Source organism: Oryctolagus cuniculus, chromosome 7 (genome assembly GCF_964237555.1).
Source record: "Oryctolagus cuniculus chromosome 7, mOryCun1.1, whole genome shotgun sequence".
NCBI lineage: Eukaryota > Metazoa > Chordata > Mammalia > Lagomorpha > Leporidae > Oryctolagus > Oryctolagus cuniculus.
Genome location: NC_091438.1, coordinates 129,288,141 through 129,307,071, shown reverse-complemented (window position 1 = coordinate 129,307,071; position 18,931 = coordinate 129,288,141). Strand labels below are relative to the sequence as shown.

Genomic DNA, 18,931 nt, shown 5'->3' with positions numbered 1-18,931 from the left:
CTGCTGCTTGGGAGTCCTGCATCCCATATGGGAGTGCTGCTTCCACTCTTGGCTACTGTGCCTCCAGTGGAGGTGTACCTCGCTAAGGAGCCACATATAAATGTTTTATTTTTGTGACTGGCTTATTCACTTAACAAGGTCTCCAAGGTCTATCCACTTTGTAGTGTGTGTCAGATCTTCTTTCCTGGGGCCTGTGTGGGGCTCAGCAGGTTAAGCTTGGCTTGCGACATCAGCATCCTATATTGGAATGCTGATTCCAGTCCCAGCTGCTCTACCTCTCAAGTAAATAAATAAATCTTAAAAATGCACATTCTATCTCATTTGCATACATGTGTATCAAATAACTAGGGAATCACAAATCCCAGAAATATTGATGTTGGTTGCCTTTAAAAAAAAAAAAGATTTATTTATTTGAAAATCAGAGTTACACAGAGGAGAGGCAGAGAGAGAGAGAGAGAGAGAGAGAGAGGTTCACTCCCCAACTGGCTGCAATGGCTGGAGTTGCACCAATCCAAAGCCAGGAGCTTCTTCTAGGTCTCCTACACAGGTGCAGGAGCCCAGAGATTTGCGCCGTGTTCCACTGCTTTTTCAGGCCATAGCAGAGAACTGGATTGTAAGTGGAGCAGCTGGGACTTGAACCAGCACCCACATGGGATGCCGGCACTACAGATGGCAGCTTTACCCGCTAAGCTAGAGGCCAGCCCCAGTTGCCTTTTGGGAAGAACACTGGTAGCTGATAGGGAGACCAGAGTGGGTAAGGTGGGCCAGACACCTACCCCTGCAGCATTGTTTTTATTCTGTTTTGTTAAGATTTATTTTATTTGAAAGGCAGAATGACAGAGAGAGAGGGGGAGATCTACTTGCTGGTTTGCTCCCCAAATGGACACAATGTTCAGGGCTGTGGCCAGGTCAAAGCCAGGAGCCTGGAACTCCATCCTGGTCTCCCACATGGGTGGCAGGGGCCCAGGCACTTGAACTATCCTCTGTTGCTTTCCCAGGTGCATTAGTAGGGAGCTGAATTGGAAGCAAAGCAGCAGGGACTTGAACCAGTGTTCCAGTATGAGATGCTGGCACTGCAAGTGGCTGTCTAACCCACTGTACCACTATATAGGCCCTGCAGCATTTTTTAAAAAAGATTTATTTATTTTGTTTGAAAGAGAGAGGGAGGGTATCTTCTGTCCAGTTTTTCACTTCCCAGATGGCTGCAATGGCTGGGGCTGGTCCAGGCAGAAGCTAGGAGCCAGGAGCTTCTTCTGGGTCTCCTACGTGGATTCAGGGCCCAAGCATTTGGGCCATCCTCTATTGCTTTTCTCAGGTGCATCAGTAGGGAGCTGAATGGAAAGTGGAACAGCCAGGACAGGTGCCCATATGGGATGCTGGCATTGCGGGCTGCGACTTAACCTACTACACCACAACGTATGCCCTGTGGCTTTGGTTTTTTTTTTTTTTTTTTTTTTTTTACAGGCAGAGTTAGACAGTGAGAGAGAGAGAGAGAGAGAGAGAGAGAGAGAGAGAGAGAGAAAGGTCTTCCTTTGCCGTTAGTTCACCCCCCAAATGGCCGCTACGGCCGGTGCGCTGTGGCTGGTGTGCCGCGCCAATCCGAAGCCAGGAGCCAGGTGCTTCCTCCTGGTTTCCCACGCTGGTGCAGGGCCCAAGGACTTGGGCCATCCTCCACTGCCTTCCTGGGCCACAGCAGAGAGCTGGCCTGGAAGAGGGGCAACCGGGACAGAATCGGGCGCCCTGACTGGGACTAGAACCTGGTGTGCCGGCACCACAGGCGGAGGATTAGCCTAGTGAGCCGCGGTGCCGGCCTGTGGCTTTGTTTTTAACAGCAAAAGTTTGGAAGCCATTCAAGTACTCACTGCTAGTAGGGGGCAAACTCATTAACTTCTCATTCCCCCATGCAGTAAGTGCTCTGCACCTGAGGAATGTGGTAGCTGTATGTACTGATATGAAAAGACATCTATAGTATGCCATTAGGTGTCAGCAGCATGGATTGGGAGTTCCCTTTGAGGCTTAGAATGTTTTCAGCTTTTGTCATTGATCTAAATGGTAGTGGAAACACTGGTTTTTTTTAAACTTTATTTACTTTTCTCTGAGCTCCCATATTTTGTTATTATAAACAGTAGTTGGCAGGGAAGAATGGCAATGCCAAATTTTCAAGTTAACGAAATCCGCTCCATTTCCGGCCATCAGCGTTGCCTCCTGCTGTTAGCGCCCAGCTGCCCAGCGCCTCTGTGGTTCTTCAGCTCTTTTGCGGCACCTTGGGTGCAGCAGTCTCTGTGAGCCACAAGAGGGCAGAAGAACCTTTTGATGGCTGGAGGATGCCCCTTTGCTGGCTGTCCCTTCTGGCAGACTCCTGCAGGCAGTGGTCCTGCCCACTGGCCTGAGCACACCTGGAGGGCAGCGCCTGGCTCTGAGGCTTCAGAGGAGAGAACGTGGACTCTGAGGTCACATAGAGCTCCCTTTTGCTCTCTCTCTTCCTCTCCCCTGCACATTATGTGGTGGTGTAGTTATAGGACGTGACCTCAGAGTGTGACAGTTCAGTCACACTGCATTGGAACCGACTGTGAAAGTTGAGACTTCAGGCCTGGCGCTGTGGCGAAGTTGGGTTAAGCTTCCACCTGTGACGTCAGCATCCCAAATGGGCACCTGTTCTGGCTGTTCCAACTTCAATCCAGATCCCTGCTAATGTGCCTGGGAAAGCACCTGCATGAGACCCAGAAGAAGCTCCTGGCTGCTGGTGTCAGCAGTGACCATTTAGGGTGCGAACTGGTAGATGGAAGATTTCTTTGTCTCTCTCCCTTCCTCCCTCCCTCTCTGTCTCTTAATTCTGTCTTTCAAATAAACAAGTAAATTATTTTAAAGGGTTGAGGCTTTGGAGTCTGCCTCACCCAGCATGGAGTCCTGGCCCTCCGACTTTGGGGGATTTGTCTCTTCTCTGTAAACCTGTGTTTCATTCAGTAAGAGAATACAGATACAACTGTTGGCATTGTGAGCACCCCAGGCGTGACTGTTATAATACCAGGTACCCACACAGGTAGAGGACAGATTCTCAGTCATTTTCATTACGTGGCTCTTTGTTGTGTATGTAATAATTTATTTGATTGTAAGCAAGGTGGTGGTATTTTCTTTGGGACAGTTTCAAAGCTCCTTTTTCTCAGAGGGGCTCACAGAATATTTGTGGTCTCTCATTTTTGTTTCACATAATTAGTCTTTTAATAGTATAGAGCATTCTAAACTTTTGCAGAGTCTGTGTTTTTTGTTTTGTTTTGAGAAGGGAAGAGGGAGAGGGAGAGCACTTCCATCTGCAATGCCTGCAATGGTTCAGGCTGGGCCTGAGCCAAAGCCAGGAGCTGAGAGCTCAATTCAAGTCCGAAGTAGGTGGCAGGGACCTAACTATTGGAGCCATCACTGCTGCCTCCTCGGGTCCACATTAGCAGAAAGCTGGAGCCAGGAGTTGGAACCAGGAATCCAACCCAGGCCCTCTGATAGGAAGTGCTGGTATCTTCACTGCTAGGTTCAAAACCTGCCATGAGTCTAGTCTTCAAGTTATCATCCCATCATGGTTTTGTTTATTTCCGATGAGTAAGTGTGGTGTTTGTGCCACATGCGGAGACACAGGGGGACACCTTGATACTGCACCAAGGATTCAGTTGCCGCCTCAGGCTGAGAGCCTGGAGGAGCAAACTCTGAGATAAGGTTAGTGTGTGGCAGGCTGGTTAGGGAGCAGGTATAGGCTCAACACCCCTGCTGGGAGAAGGAAGGAGCAGAGAAGGGCAGGGAGAGTGGCATTCCGTCCACCCGTGGAGATGTGATGCTCGGGGCCTTTCTGGGTTGGATGAGCAGCTGAGCCCTCAGAGTTCTTCCCCACGGTCCCCAAGTGCCACTTGTCATCAGTGAGGACTGGCCAGGAAGGGCCATGACCCTGGGCCCGGCATGTTCTTTAGCCAGGCATTTCCTGAAGAGGGCTGGCACCGAGGGCTTTCTGTCCACCACGATGCCAGCAGCTGGGCAATGAGTTCTTCATTCCTTGAAGATGGCAGAGGCTCATGACGGCATCCACCACAGGGCTCAGTCACCTAAAAGAGAAAATTGTAATATGGCCAGTGTCAGACAATGGGAGCTAGCTTTCCACAAAACTACTGGGAAGTAATACTTAGGAATGATTTTTTAAAATTTGTTTTATTTATTTAAAAGGCAGAGTTAGAGAGAGAGAGAGAGAGGTAGAGAGAAAGAGAGAGATGAAGATCAGCCATCCACTGGTTCACTCCCCAAGTGGCTGCGATGGCCAGGGCTAGGCCAGGCCGAAGCCAGGAGCTTTATCTGGGTCTCCCATATGGTGCAGGGGCCCAAGCACTTAGGCCATGCTATGTTGCTTTACCAGGTGCATTAGTAGGGAGCTGAATTGGAAGTAGAGCAGTTGGGTCTCTAATGGGTGCCCATATAGGATGCCAGCATTACAGGTGGCAGCTTAACCCATTAAGCCACAAAGCTGTCCCCAGCAATAGTTGTTTTTATAAAAAGATTTATTTATTAGAAATGCAAAGTGAATGAGCAAGTGAGAGAGAGCTTCCGTCCGTTGGCTCACTCCTCATTGGCAGCAAAGCCAGGTCTGGCCAGGTCAAAGCCAGGAGCTGGGAGCCTCTTCTTTGTCTCCCACGAGGGTGGCAGGGGCCCACGTACTTGGGCCATCTTCCGCTGCTTTCTAAACCAGATTAGCAGGTTAGCACTCGGATCTGTGATGTGGGCACCTCAACACTGGTCCTGTATTTTTAACATTACGAATTCAGTGTGTGGCTAGCATTGTGGCAAAGCATGTTAAGCTACTGCTTGTGATAACAGCATCCTGTATAAGCACTGATTTGAGTCCCTGCTGCTCCACTTCTGATCCAGTTCCCTGGGAGAGCAGAAGAAGATGGCCCAAGTGCTTGGGTCCCTGCCACCCACAGGGGACACTCAGATGAAGCTCCAAGCTCGTGCCTCCTGCCTGGCCCAACCCCTGCTGTTGTGGCCATTTGGGGAGTGAACCAGTAGATGGAATCTCTCTAACTGTGCCTTTCAGATAAATTCATTAGCTAATCTTGAAGTAGTAATTAAGGCAAAGTATAGAAAAAGGAATTTATAAAACAGTTCAGGATAATGTCACTTTAGTACAGGTGGACCTTACTGTAATGAACTACCCCCACATTTCAGTGGTTTAGTCCAATAAAGACTTCTTCACTCCATCAGAATGTGATGCAGGTTTTGGGGATGGTGGTGGCAGTGGTGGTGGTCCTGTTCTATTTAATTTAGGGACACAGACTCCTCCCACCTAATGACTCTATTCTTGCTTTTATGTAAAGGAGAATTAGCGGAACACAGAGGTGTCTTCCAGAATTTCTTCTTGAGTACCTAGAATTTAAAATTGGGGGTTATATTCCTTTATTTCCTTCGTTCCTCCCACACCCATTTAATTATAATTATTAAACCAGTCACTATGCTAGTGTCTATGACTGGTAGTTTCTAAGATTGGCACAAAAGATTTTACAATTAATTTAATTTTTAAGGTCAAAATTAAACTGGACACACTCTTTGCTCTTGAGGAAATTACAGCGTGGTAGATGAGATGCATGCTTTATTCCCAGCGCACTGGTTGCTGCACAGCTGGGCCTGGGTGTGCAGTGCCTGCCAACCTTTTAAAGGCCCACCATTACCCTTAGTGGATATTTTACACTAAGTTCCTTAATTAAAAATCAATGAAGGGGAATTCTCCTGCTCTACCTCTCCCCTTGATTTTTTTAAAACAATATTTGTTTGAGGGGCCAGCACTATGGTGCAGTGGTTTAATGTCCTGGCCTGCAGTGCTGGCATCCCATATGGGCGCTGGTTCAAGATCCGGCTGCTCCTCTTCCAATCCAGCTCTCTGCTATGGCCTGGGAAAGCAGTAGAAGATGGCCCAAGTCCTTGGGCCCCTGCACCCGCGTGGGAGACCTGGAAGAAGCACCTGGCTCCTGGCTTCAGATTAGCACAGCTCCAACCACTGCGGCCACTTGGGGAGTGAACCAGCGGATGTAAGACCTCCCTCCCTGTCTCTACCTCTCTCTGTAACTCTGTCTTTCAAATAAATCAAATAAATCTTTAAAAAAATTTGTTTGAAAGAGCAACAGAGGGTGGGAGGAGAAACAGAGAGACAGAGATCTTTGATCCACTGGTTCACTCCTCAGATGCCTGCAACAGCTGAGACTGGGCCAGGATGAAGCCAGGAGCCAGGCATTCCAACCAGGTGTGCCAAGTGTATGGCAGAACCTCGTGTACTTGGTCCATCATCTGTTGCCTTCCAGGTATATTAGCAGGAAGCTGGATTGGAAGTGCAGGCAGAATTCAAACCCGGCACACGGATATGTGATGCAGACGTCCCAGGTGGCAGCTTAACTGGCTGTGCTGCCACACCCATCCTTCCTTGCAGAATGGGAATTGGAAAAAGAGATACAGCGTTGGGGGCTGCATGCAGGAGGTATCTGAGTAAGGGGAGATGTGCATTCTCTTTGTTTTTTGAGAAGTGCATTCTAAGCAGAGGGAATAGCATGAGTGAGATATGGGGGCCCGGAATTGAATGAGTCTTTTTTCTTTTATTAAGATTTATTTGAAACAGAGGCAGAGAGACAGAGAGATCTTTCACGCTCTGGTTCATTTCCCAAATGGCTGCAATGGCTGAAGGTGGGCTGATCTGAAGCCAGGATCCAGGAGCTTCTTCTAGGTCTCCCATGTGGGATGCTGGCACTGCAGGCGGCAGCTTTACTCATTACGCCATGATGTAAGTCCTTGGCCCTTGCACCCACCTGGGAGATCTGGAAGAAGCTCCTGGCTCCTGGCTTCTGATTGGCCCATTTTGGCCATTGCGGCCATTTGGGGAGTGAACCAGCAGATGAAAGACCTTTCTGTGTCTGTAACTCTACCTCTCAAATAAATAAATAAAATCTTACGAAAAAAAGGACATTAAGCAGAAGAGAAATGTGGTTGGATTTGCATTTGGGAGGGCAACTTTGGCAGCACCATGGAGGGTAGAAAGAGAAATGGGGTGTCCGGGACACCAACTAGTGTACCACTTCATTGACTGGGGAAGGGCAGGGGTGGAGAGAAAGTCTGGGAGGCTTCATGGCGGAGGCGCTGCCCAGACTGAGTTGAGAGGGAGCGAGGAGGAGCAGAGAGTATGAGTAGAGGCATTTCTGGCAGAGGGATTGTGGGCAGCAGAAGCAGAGTGAAAGCATCCCATGTCTGGAAATGATGGAGAGACTGGCTGGGCTGGCATACAGCGAATAAGTGGGGCATGGTGCTCCCTGGGCTGGGTGGGTCCTGATGCAGGACTTTGAATGGCAGAGTTTAGACTTTATCAGGTAAATGATGGAGAAGCCACAGACCACACATGAAGCAAGTCTGGACAAGTGTCAAAGGACTGAAAGCATTTTGAATAAATTCTCTGACCACAAGGTAAGTGGGCAAAGACTCAGTAACAGAAAGATAATCAGAATATCCCTGCATGGTTAGAGATGAAGACATAATCATGGGTAGTCATACATCATCATTGGGTCAAAGAAAAATCATGAAAATGAGGAAGCATTTGGAACTGAACGATTCTGAAAATACTACATGTCAGTACATGTTTAATGCTACTGACAACAAGTCTAGAGGGAAATTTATGGATATAAATGAATGTAGTAGGGAAAAAAAAAACCCCAGCAGACCAAAATATCAATCACATAGACATCGATTTCAAGAAGTTAGAAAACACAACATGTTAAACCCGAAGAAGGAAAACAGAAAATGATAAAGAACAGGGTTTGCTGAAAAGGAAAGAAATGTACCTTACAGAAGATCACTCAACAGAGTAAAAATTTGTTCTTTCAAAAGATTCATGAGGCAGCCAGCACTGTGGTGCGGCAGGTTAAGCCACCACTTGGAATGCCATGTCCTATATGAGCACTGGTTCTGGGCCTGGCTGTCGTGCTTCTGACCCAGCTCCCTGATAGTGTGCCTGGGAAGCAGCGGAGGATGGCCACCCATGTGGAGAACTGGAGGGAGCGCAGGGCTCCTGACTTCAGCCTGGCTTATCCCTGGCCGCTGTAAATCAGCAGATGGAAGATTCTCATTCTCTCTCTCTCTCTCTGCCTGCCTGCCTGCCAAGTAAATAAATCTTAAGAAAAAAAAAAAAAAGACTCACAAAACTGACAAACGTCAGGCAAGTGTGGGATGAGGGTATGGAGTTGCAGCACAGGTACCAAGTGCGCAGGCTAGGAATTGAAAGGGTTTACACCAGGGTCTGGCATTGTGCTGCCGCTGCTTGGGACACTCACACCCCATAACAGAGGGTGTGGTTCAAGTTCCAGCTATGCAGCTTCCAATCCACCTTCCTGCTCATGTACCTGGGAAGCAGGGGATCATGGCCCAAGTACTTAAGTCCTGGCCATTGTGGCAATTTGGAGAGTGAATCAGCAGATGAAGATCTGTCTGTCACTCTGCTTTTCAAATAAGTAAATATTTTTCTTTTCTTTTCTTTTTTTTTTTTTAAAGAAAAGGATAACACCAGAGAAGCCCCATACTTTAAAAAGGTAAAAAGAAGGTGTTTTTGAACAATTTTACACCAAAAGTTCTGAAAATTTTGTGAAAATGGATCAATTTCTTGAATAATGTAATGTACTAAAATTGATTCAAGAAATAAGAGAAAACCTAAAAATTCTGCAAACTATTAATCAGTGAAATCAGTGATCAGGGGTCGGTGCTATGGTTTGGTAGGCTAACCCTCTGCCTGTGACACCGGCATCCCATTTGGATGCCAGTTCAAGTCGTGGCTGCTCCACTTCTGATCCAGCTCCCTGCTAATGTGCCTGGGATAGCAATGTAAGATGGCCCAAGTGCTTGGTCCTCTGTACTCAAATGGGAGACCTGGAAGAAGCTTCTGGCTCCTGCCTTCAGCCTGGCTCAGCCCTAACCATTGAGGCCATTTGGAGAGTGAACCAGTAGATAAAAGATTCTCTGTCTCTCCTCTCTCTACAACTCTGCCTTCCAAATAAAAAAAAGAAATCAGTAATCAATAATCTTTCCACAGTTCCTGCCAACCATGTGGGGACTGTGTTCCTAGCTCCCTGGTTTGGCCTTGGCTTGGGCCCAGCCCTGGCTATTGCAGACAGCTGAGGAGTGAACCTGTGGATGGAGATCTCTCCCTGCCTGTGTCTCTGTCTCTTTGCTTTGCTCTCTCTGTGTCTCAAATAAATTAAAGAAAAATTTTTTAAATATTTCCATAGAAAATCCTCTAAGCCTAGATAGCTTTACTGGAGATTTCTTCAACTGATCCCAAAGAATAAATAATTCTAGCCTCATCTGAACTCTTCCAAAAAACAGAAATATCCTTTAATAGGTGAAAAAGAAACACCCTATCATTTCCGTAGATACAGAAAAAGTCTTCACTAAATTCCAGCATTCACACGTGCTGGAACCACCTAGCAAACCAGAAGCAGTAGAGAACTTTAACCAGGAAAAGACAATCTATAAAAACACAAGAAAGCATCTTGTTTCAGGGTGAATCATGCATGTTCCCTCCCAGGTCAGAAACCACATTCCCTGACACCACTTGTCCCCCGAGGATGCATCCCTGGTGCACTGAGGCCAGGGGCGAAGTGGTGCAAGTCTCACCTGAGGAAGTAATGGGGTACAGGGGACCGTGTAGGGTTGAGTAAAGTTTAGCAAGAAGCTTGGCTGTGCCTGGGGTTCCCGTGTTCATTTGTTTTATTCAACAAACTGGATCAAATGTATTGTCTCGGGTCAAGCCTTGTGGTGCAGTGAGTTAAGCTGCCATTTGGGTCACACATATCCCATACTGTGGTGCCTATGTTTGAGCCCCAGCTTTTCTACTTCCGATCCAGCTTCTTACTAACACACCAGGGGGGCAGCAAGTGCTTCAGCCCCTGCCACCCACATGGAAGACTGGGATGGAGCTGGGGCTCTTGGCTGGCCTGGTCCAGCCTTGGTATTGCAAGACGTCCAGGGAGTGAGTCAATAGATGTCACTTGGACTTCCAGAGTAAATGAGAAATAAGGAAATAATCATTTTAAAATGTGGTGTTTGGGATCGGGGAAGGTCAGAAAGAGAAGCAAAGGAAAGGGCCTCAGACATGTTCAGTTCCTGCCTTGGGAAGGCTCTGGACCAGATCTGTCCACATATTTTACCTCATTTCACTCTTATGTTTCTTCTGCTCTCTTGGAAACTCATGTGATTAATCATTAAGGAAACTGCATGAGAAAAAGGTAATGCACTGTATTTGTATTGGTTTAGAGCCATTGTTAAGAACTAGTTCAAGGTGTATTTAGGTTTTAGGAGTTTGTTGTATTTTGTATTCATTCTCTTTTTATTTTTTTTCTTATTTTTTTTTTCCATATGGCAAATCTTTGAAATAGAATAAAGTCAGGCAATAGTCTTGTACTAATTTTATAAAGAAGCAGATGCAAAATCACACTGATGAGCTCAGTATCCACATGGGATAATTCTTCATCTCAGTAGTATAAACTGTGACTTGAAGACACAAAGTCAGAAGATTTTGAGGGCGAATTATGTAAGGGTCCTGGAAGCCAGGTTTGGGGAGTCTCCTAGAATTCTCTGTGTTGGACTCTGTGTGAGAGAGAGTGAGCGAGCTTCACAGCAACCAAGAGGGCTCAAGTCATTGACTGCATTTGCACAGATGAATACAAACAGCAGAATTTAAAAGTATTGGCACAGGAGGAGGGGGGCCTCTTGCATTGTGACTTGGTGAGGTAGGACTGGTGGCAAAAACATGCTAAGAAAAGGATACATTTAATAGGGCAACAGAAACAAACTATCCTGTAGATGAGACTAGAAATGACAATGACTTGGACAGTTGTGTCTGTTGACACTGGGGACAGTGCATCTGGTAACATCTTGCCTTGTTTCTCTTGCTTAGAAGGGAAAAGAAGTGATTCAATTTAGAAAACATTTCTGAATTCCTATTGCATGCCAAGTGCCTGAGGTTATTTTGTTTAGTTTTATTTATTTCCACTTTATTTGAAAGAGAGAGACAGAGAGAGAGACAGAGAAAGAGATATCTTCCATCTGCTGATTCACTTCCCAAATGCCCACAAAGCCAAGAGTTGGTCTAGGATGAAGCCAAGAACCCAGAATTCCATCTTGGTCTCCTCTGTCGGGGGCAGGGGCCCAAGTGCTTGAGCCATCACCTGCCACCTGTTAGGGTGCGCATTAGCGGGAAGTTGGCTCAGAAGTGGAGCAGCTGGGTCTCAGACCCTATACTCTGGTGTGGGATGCAGGCGTCCCAAGCAGCAGCTTAACTGGTATGCCCAGCACCCACCCTGTGCCTGGGATATTCAGTTCAGAGAAGTTTAAGCTCTGAGCTGGAAAAATCTCTAATCCCTGATCTTTAGCAGGAAGAATCGCAACTTCCCCATCCAAACTCCTTCAGATTCTGATCTCTGTCCTTGCAGCTTCATCCTCCAAAACCACCAGGGCAGCTGCTGTCTTTGAACTTAAGGCAAGTAAGGCCCACGAAACCCTCAATGGGACCGTCACTCCCCTGGCTGTGGTTGGCAGTCAGTGGAATTCTTTCTCTCATCAGTTGCCCCCTCTCTGTCATTTCCACTTTTTGCTTTTCTCCTACTGTGAGGAGCTGGCACTGTGGCTCAGTGGGTAAAGCCGCTGCCTGCAAAGCCAGTGTTCCGTATGGGTATCGGCTTGTGTACCAGCTGCTCTGCTGCTGCTGCTGCTGCTGCTGCTGCTGCTGCTGCTTCTTTCTTTTTCTTTCTTTTTTTGACAGGCAGAGTTAGTGAGAGAGACAGAGAGAAAGGTCTTCCTTTTCTGTTGGTTCACTCCCCAATGGCTGCTGTGGCTGGTGCGCTGTGGTCGGTGCACCGCACTGATCCGAAGCCAGGAGCCAGGTGCTTCTCCTGGTCTCCCATACGGGTGTAGGGCCCAAGGACCTGGGCCATCCTCCACTGCACTCCCGGGCCACAGCAGAGAGCTGGCCTGGAAGAGGGGCAACCGGGACAGAATCCAGTGCTCCAACTGGGACTAGAACCTGGTGTGCTGGTGCTGCAGGTGGAGGATTAGCCTAGTGAGCCATGGTGCTGGCCTGCTCCGCTTATGATCCAGCTCTCTGCTAATGGCCTGGGAAAAGCAACAGAAGATGGCCCAGGTGTTTGGGCCCCTGCCACCATGTGGGAGACCTGGATGAAGGTCCTGGCTCCTGGCTTCAGCCTGGCCCAGCCTCAGTTCTTGTGGCCATTTGGGAAGTGAACCAGTGGATAGAAGGATGGCAGATCTTTCTCTTGCTCCCTCTCTCTGTAACTCTGCCTTTCAAATAAATAAGTAAATGTTTTTTTAAAAGCCATGAATATATTTTATATTCACAATGAGTGCCTGATTATGTCTGCTATAAATAGATTGGTTTGTTTAGAAAATGTGAATTAAAGACTTATTATCCATGTACTATGAAATTGATTCTTGGAAATCAGTATGGTTAATACATTTTTAAGAAAAGATTTATTTGAAAGAATTACAGAGAGAGGTAGAGGCAGAGAGAGAGAGAGGTCTTCCATTCGCTGGTTCACTCTCCAAATGGCCACAACGGCTGGAGCTGGGCTGATCCAAAGTCAGGAGCCAAGAGCTTCTTCCAGGTCTCCCAGGTGGGTGCAGGGGGCCAAGGACTTGGGCCATCTTTTACTGCTTTCTCAGGCGCATTTGCAGGATCAGAAGTGGAGCAGCTGGGATTTGAACTGGCGCCCTTATGGGGTGCTGGCGCTTCAGGCTGGGGCTTTAACCTGATGTGCCACAGCACCGGCCCTGTTAATAAATCTTTATTTTTATTTGAAGCAGGGAGAGAGAGAGAAAGAGGTCTTCCATCTGCTAGTTCACTGCCTAAATGGCTGCAACAGCTGGAGCTGGGCTAATCTGAAGCCAGGAGCCAGGAGCTTCTTCCAGGTCTCCCACGTGGGTGCAGGGGCGCAGGGACTTGGATCATCCTTCACTGCTTTCCCAGGCCATAGTGGAGAACTGGATCAGAAGTGGAACAGCAGGGACTCGAACTGGCATCCATATGAGATGCTAGCACTGTGGGTAGTGGCTTTACCTTCTACACCACAGTGCTGGCCCCTCAGATATTTTTTTAATAAAGGTTGTGTGTGTGTGTGTGTGTGTGTGTGTGTGCAATATCTATACCATAGCCAGTGGTTGCCATAGTTGTGGTGATTGTACTATTAATTTCAGGAAACTGAATTTTCTTAGACAAATGGACACCTGTCTTTATTTAACAGATGATAGTTTCAGAAGTGCCTGCTCCTGGGTATTGGGACATTTGTCTTTTCCCCAGGAGCATGGATCTTAAAAGAAAAAAATAGCCAATAAGAGAAAAAAACATTGTGGGGAGCAATCCGGACTAGACTGAGTTACTGGAATTAAGACTTATTCTATGCATCTGCTCTCCCACAATATGGCGCTGGGAGAGAAGTAAACAGCTTCTGCACAGCTGCCTCCAGTTCAACCAATAAACTGTAGGACTTGCTCCTGATTGGAGAGCAGCGTACTCGGCGTGTGGGCAGCCGAGTTAGGATTGGCGGAGGAGGACTATAAAGGAGGAGAGAGACGGCATGCACCGGGAACATCTATGGGGAACATCTAAGGGGAACATCTAGCTGAAGGAACACCTGTGCAGCCCCCGAGACAAGCCGGCCGGCGGTGTGCCGCTCCCCTGCGGAAGTGGGGAATGTGGCCAGGGGGAACTGCCCTTCCACGGAGGTGGAAGGGATAGTAGCCAACCCGGGAAGAACCAGCAGCAAACCTGGGGAGGGCCGAGCAGACGAAAGAACAGCGCAGGGTCCTGTGTCGTTCCTCCACGAAGAGGGGGAGCGACAAACATGACTTGGAGCTGTGCATGCCCTGTCTCGGCAGTGCCTCTGTGTCCCCCTGCGCAATGCCTTGTGTAATGATGCCACTGGCTCCTGAAATCCTGAGCACTTGTGACAGGTCCAGCCTTCCTTTATGAACTCATTGTTTGTTTAAGTCTCTTTCTTGTCATCCATATTCTCGATACCCTTTCCTGTTTTTAAAGAAAGGTTTTGTTTTCATTTATTAGAGTTGTTCAATAATTAAGAAGGGGAAATATGTTTTCCTATTTTGTCTGATGCTGCCTTTGTTGTCAAGTCTTCTTTGATAAATCACTGCATTAATGATTTCTTAATTGGGTTCTCAGAGCTCTGAAAATGGAAGTGAGAAGGAAGGAAGTTGTGTAGGGGTCCGAGTGTTGTCACCTGGGGTTCGTTCACTCCCCCTTAGGTGCCGTGGTCCGCAGAACCACAGCCAAGCTGACTGCGCTGGGTGAAGACTTGCTCCCCAGAGTCCCTGTCTGTGTTGGTAGAAGGGTTCTGCCTCACACGGTCTGTGGTGTCTCAGTGTTGACCTCCTGAGCTTACCACCTGCTCTGCTGCAGAGCTCCTATTTCTGACCCATGGTTAATCCTCTGACTTACTTGTTTCCCCTCAGCCTTTTGCCTTGGAAAAATGACAGAGCAGTGGAAAAGTCACAAAAACAATCCAGTCAGGCCGGTGCTGTGGCGTAGCGGTTAAATCCACTGCTTTTTGCTGCTCCACTTCTGATCCAGCTCTCTGCTATGGCCTGGGAAAGCAGTAGAAGATGGCCCAAGTCCTTGGGCTCCTGCACCCAAGTGGGAGACCTCGAAGAAGCTCCTGGCTCCTGGCTTCAGATCAGCGCAGCTCCTTCTGATTGCGGCCATCTGGGGAGTGAACTAGCAGATGGAAGACCTCTTTCTTTCTCTGCCTCAACCTCTCTGTGGCTCTGCCTATCAAATAAATTAATTAATTTAAAAAAATCTCATGCCGGCACCATGGCTCACTAGGCTAATCCTCCGCCTAGCGGCGCCGGCACACCGGGTTCTAGTCCTGGTCGGGGCGCCGGATTCTGTCCCGGTTGCCCCTCTTCCAGGCCAGCTCTCTGCTGTGGCCAGGGAGGGCAGTGGAGGATGGCCCAGGTGCTTGGGCCCTGCACCCCATGGGAGACCAGGAAAAGCACTTGGCTCCTGGCTCCTGCCATCGGATCAGCGCGGTGCGCCAGCCGCAGTGCACCGGCCGCGGCGGCCATTGGAGGGTGAACCAATGGCAAAGGAAGACCTTTCTCTCTCTCTCTCTCTCTCACTGTCCACTCTGCCTGTCAATAAATTTAAAAAAAAAAAAATCATGAGTATCAGGACCCTTTCAGCTACAGATTCACCAGGTTACATCTTAACATTTGGCCATATCTGTTCTCTCATTGTAGATAGATAGATGGATGATGGATGGATGGATGGATAGATAGATGGACAGACATACTTTGTTTCCTAAATATAAGCATGGACCTGGGACATAAAGGTGTCATTTTTTAATGGTTTATTTATTTGAAAGGCAGAGTTATAGAGAGAGGGAGACACAGGGAGAGAGATATCTTCCATTCATTGGTCCATTCACTACTTCACTCCCCAGATAGCCGCAACAGCTAGGTCTGGCCAGTTTGAAACCAGGAGCCCAAGTCCTCTGGCTATCTTCTGCTGCTTTCTTAGGCACATTAGCAGGGAGCTGGATCAGAAGTGGAGCAGCTGGGATTCAAATTTGTGCTCACATGGGATGCCAGCATTGCAGGAGGTGGCTTAACCTCCTGTGCCAGAACACCTGGCCCCCAGATGTCATTTTTAGCTTGTAGGGAAGGAATAAACCCCAGTTATTCAACAAAGCAATATGTGTAGCCCAAATAATGACCTTTTTCATGTAATTGCATTGACCAGTGCTTCCTTATTCATTTGTCCAAAGTAAATACATTCCTTATATATTTTATAAATTACTATTAATTTTAATCTCCAAATACCAATTCCCAACATTCTGAAGGAAAGAATAATTCACTGAATACCAAATTTGTTAAAATTTCAATTGTTTAATTCCCTCCTATAAAGCTGAAATTTTAAAATATAATTTTAGGTTATACGTGTTTTTTTCAATCTCTTTTCACCTTTAATTCCAACCAGCAATTGGGATGACCAGATTTTAGTGCCTGAATTAATACACTTTTTTTTTTTTAAAATTTTATTTATTTATTTATTTATTTATTTATTTGAGAGACAGAGAGAGGGAGAGAAAAAGAGAAGTCTTCCATCTGCTGCTTTACTCCCTAGATGGTCGCAATGGCTGGAGCTGGGCTAATCCGAAGCCAGGAGCCAGGAGCTTCTTCCAGGTCTCCCACACAGGTGCAAGGGCCCAAAGACTTGAGCCATCTTCTCTTACTTTCCCAGGCCATAGCAGAGAGCTGGATCAGAAGTGGAGCAGCTGAGACTTGAACCAGTGCCCATATGGGATGCCAGCGGCATAGGTGGTGACTTAATGCTGGCCCCAATTGCAGAGCTTCGAACATGTACTCAAATATCTCAGCTTGCCTCTGCTAAGCTTCAGTGCCACCATCACGCTAAGAAGGGCACAGTTACTAATTGCCAGGGGAAAGCCTTCTATAGGTTAGGACCTTGACCATTTGATCTGATTTGACAATCACCAGTTGAGAGGCAGTCATTGTGTGCTTTCTGCAGGGACACAGTAAGTGAACACTGCCCACACCATGTTTGTGCAAAAACGCTTGACCTGAATCTGCTCATGAAAAGAGAATCTGATGAGGGCTGGTGTTGTGACATAGCCAGTTAAGCAGTTGCCTGCAACACTGGCATTTTGTACGGGTGCCAATTCGAGTCCTGGCTGTTCCACTTCCAATCCAACTCCTTGCTAATGCATCTGGGAAAGCAGTGGAAGATGGCCCAAGTGATTGAGTCACGTGGGAAACCTGGATCAAGGTCCTGGCTCCTGGCTTCAGCCTGGCCCAGCCCTGGATGTCGCGGCCATTTGGGGAGTGAACCAGCAGGTGGAAGATGTCTCTGTATCTTCCCTCTCTCTATATAATTCTGCTGTTCAAAAACAAAATAAATAAAGATATTCTTTTTTTTTTTTTTGACAGGCAGAGTGGACAGTGAGAGAGAGAGACAGAGAGAAAGGTCTTCCTTTTGCTGTTGGTTCACCCTCCAATGGCCGCCACGGCTGGCGCGCTGCGGCCAGCGTACCGCGCTGATCCGATGGCAGGAGCCAGGTGCTTCTCCTGGTCTCCCATGGGGTGCAGGGCCCAAGTACTTGGGCCATCCTCCACTGCACTCCCGGGCCACATCAGAGAGCTGGCCTTGAAGAGGGGCAACCGGGAAAGAATCCGGCGCTCTGACCAGGACTAGAACCCGGTGTGCCGGCGCCACTAGGTGGAGGATTAGCCTATTGAGCCACGGCTCCGGCCAAGATATTCTTTAAATCGATAAGGTCAATCTCTCCAGCTTGATATAGGGGCTCCCATATTAAAAAAAATTAAAAAGAATCAGATAAAGCTACGCATAGGACATGCTACAAGCCAGCTGGCCTGGACTTTTAATAAAAGGCAGTGAAATGAGGGCCGGCGCCGTGGCTCAATAGGCTAATCCTCCACCTTGCGGCGCCGGCACACCGGGTTCTAGTCCCGGTTGGGGCGCCGGATTCTGTCCCGGTTGCCCCTCTTCCAGGCCAGCTCTCTGCTATGGCCAGGGAGTGCAGTGGAGGATGGCCCAGGTGCTTGGGCCCTGCACCCCATGGGAGACCAGGAAAAGCACCTGGCTCCTGGCTCCTGCCAGGATCAGCGCGGTGCGCCGGCTGCAGCGGCGGCCATTGGAGGGTGAACCAGCGGCAAAGGAAGACCTTTCTCTCTCTGTCTCTCTCTCTCACTGTCCACTCTGCCTGTCAAAAAAAAAAAAAAAAAAAAAAAAAAAAAAAAAAATAAAAGGCAGTGAAATGAGAAAAAAATGGAGTGGTTGGGCTGTTCCTAATTAAAAGAAGCCAAAGAGATAAAATAGCTGCTTTTATTAGAACCTGAATACATGGGCCTGTAAACCTTGTAATATATTTAAAATTGTTTTATTTATTTGAGAAGCAAACACAGATCTACCATGTGCTGGTTCACTCCCCAAATACCCTCAATGACTGGGCTTCAAAACCAGGAGTCTGGAACTCAATCCAGGACTCCCACATAGGGGCAGGGACCCAAGTACTTGAGCCAACACCTGCTGCCTCTCAAGTGTGCATCAGTAGGAAGCTAGAATGGGGAGTACATCTGGAATTTGAATCCAGGCACTCATATGAGTCACGGGCATGCCAAGTGGAGGCTTATTTATTTATTTATTTTTAATTTGAAAGGCAGAGTTCTAGAGAGAGGAGGAAAGAGGGAGAGAGAGAGAAAGAGAGAGAGATCTTACATCTGCTGGTTCACTTCCCAAATGGCTGCAACAGCTGTGGCTAGGCCAGGCCAAAGCCAGGAGCCAGGACCTTCATCCATGTCTCCCACGTGGGTGCAGGGACCCAAACACTTGAGCCACCCTCCACTGCTTTCCCAGGCAATTAGCAGGGAGCTGGATTGGACGTGGAGTAGCCAGGACTTGAACTGGTACCCATATGTGATGCTGGCATCATAGGCAGAGGCTTAACCTATGATAGAATGCCACCTCACTGCCCCCTCGCCTGGTGGAGTCTTAACTGCTAGCCTAAATGCCCACCACTCCCCCCCCCCATAATATGTATTAATTTAAAAGAAAGCTATTTTTTATCTGTTTCCTGTGTAGAATTTTTTTTTTTTTTTAAGATTTATTTATAGGCTGGCGCCGTGGCTCACTAGGCTAATCCTCTGCCTTGCGGCGCCGGCACTCTGGGTTCTAGTCCTGATCAGGGCGCCGGATTCTGTCCCGGTTGCCCCTCTTCCAGGCCAGCTCTCTGATGTGGCCCGGGAGTGCAGTGGAGGATGGCCCAAGTGCTTGGGCCCCGCACCCCATGGGAGACCAGGAGAAGCA

At 47.9% G+C, this 18,931-nt stretch overlaps 1 protein-coding gene across 12 annotated transcripts in view; it reads left to right on the top strand.

Moving 5' to 3' along the window:
- The window catches only part of ST3GAL3 (ST3 beta-galactoside alpha-2,3-sialyltransferase 3), a 230,221-nt gene that overhangs the window by 50,859 nt on the left and 160,431 nt on the right, over positions 1-18,931 (top strand). The gene's annotated exons all lie outside the window — the stretch shown is intronic.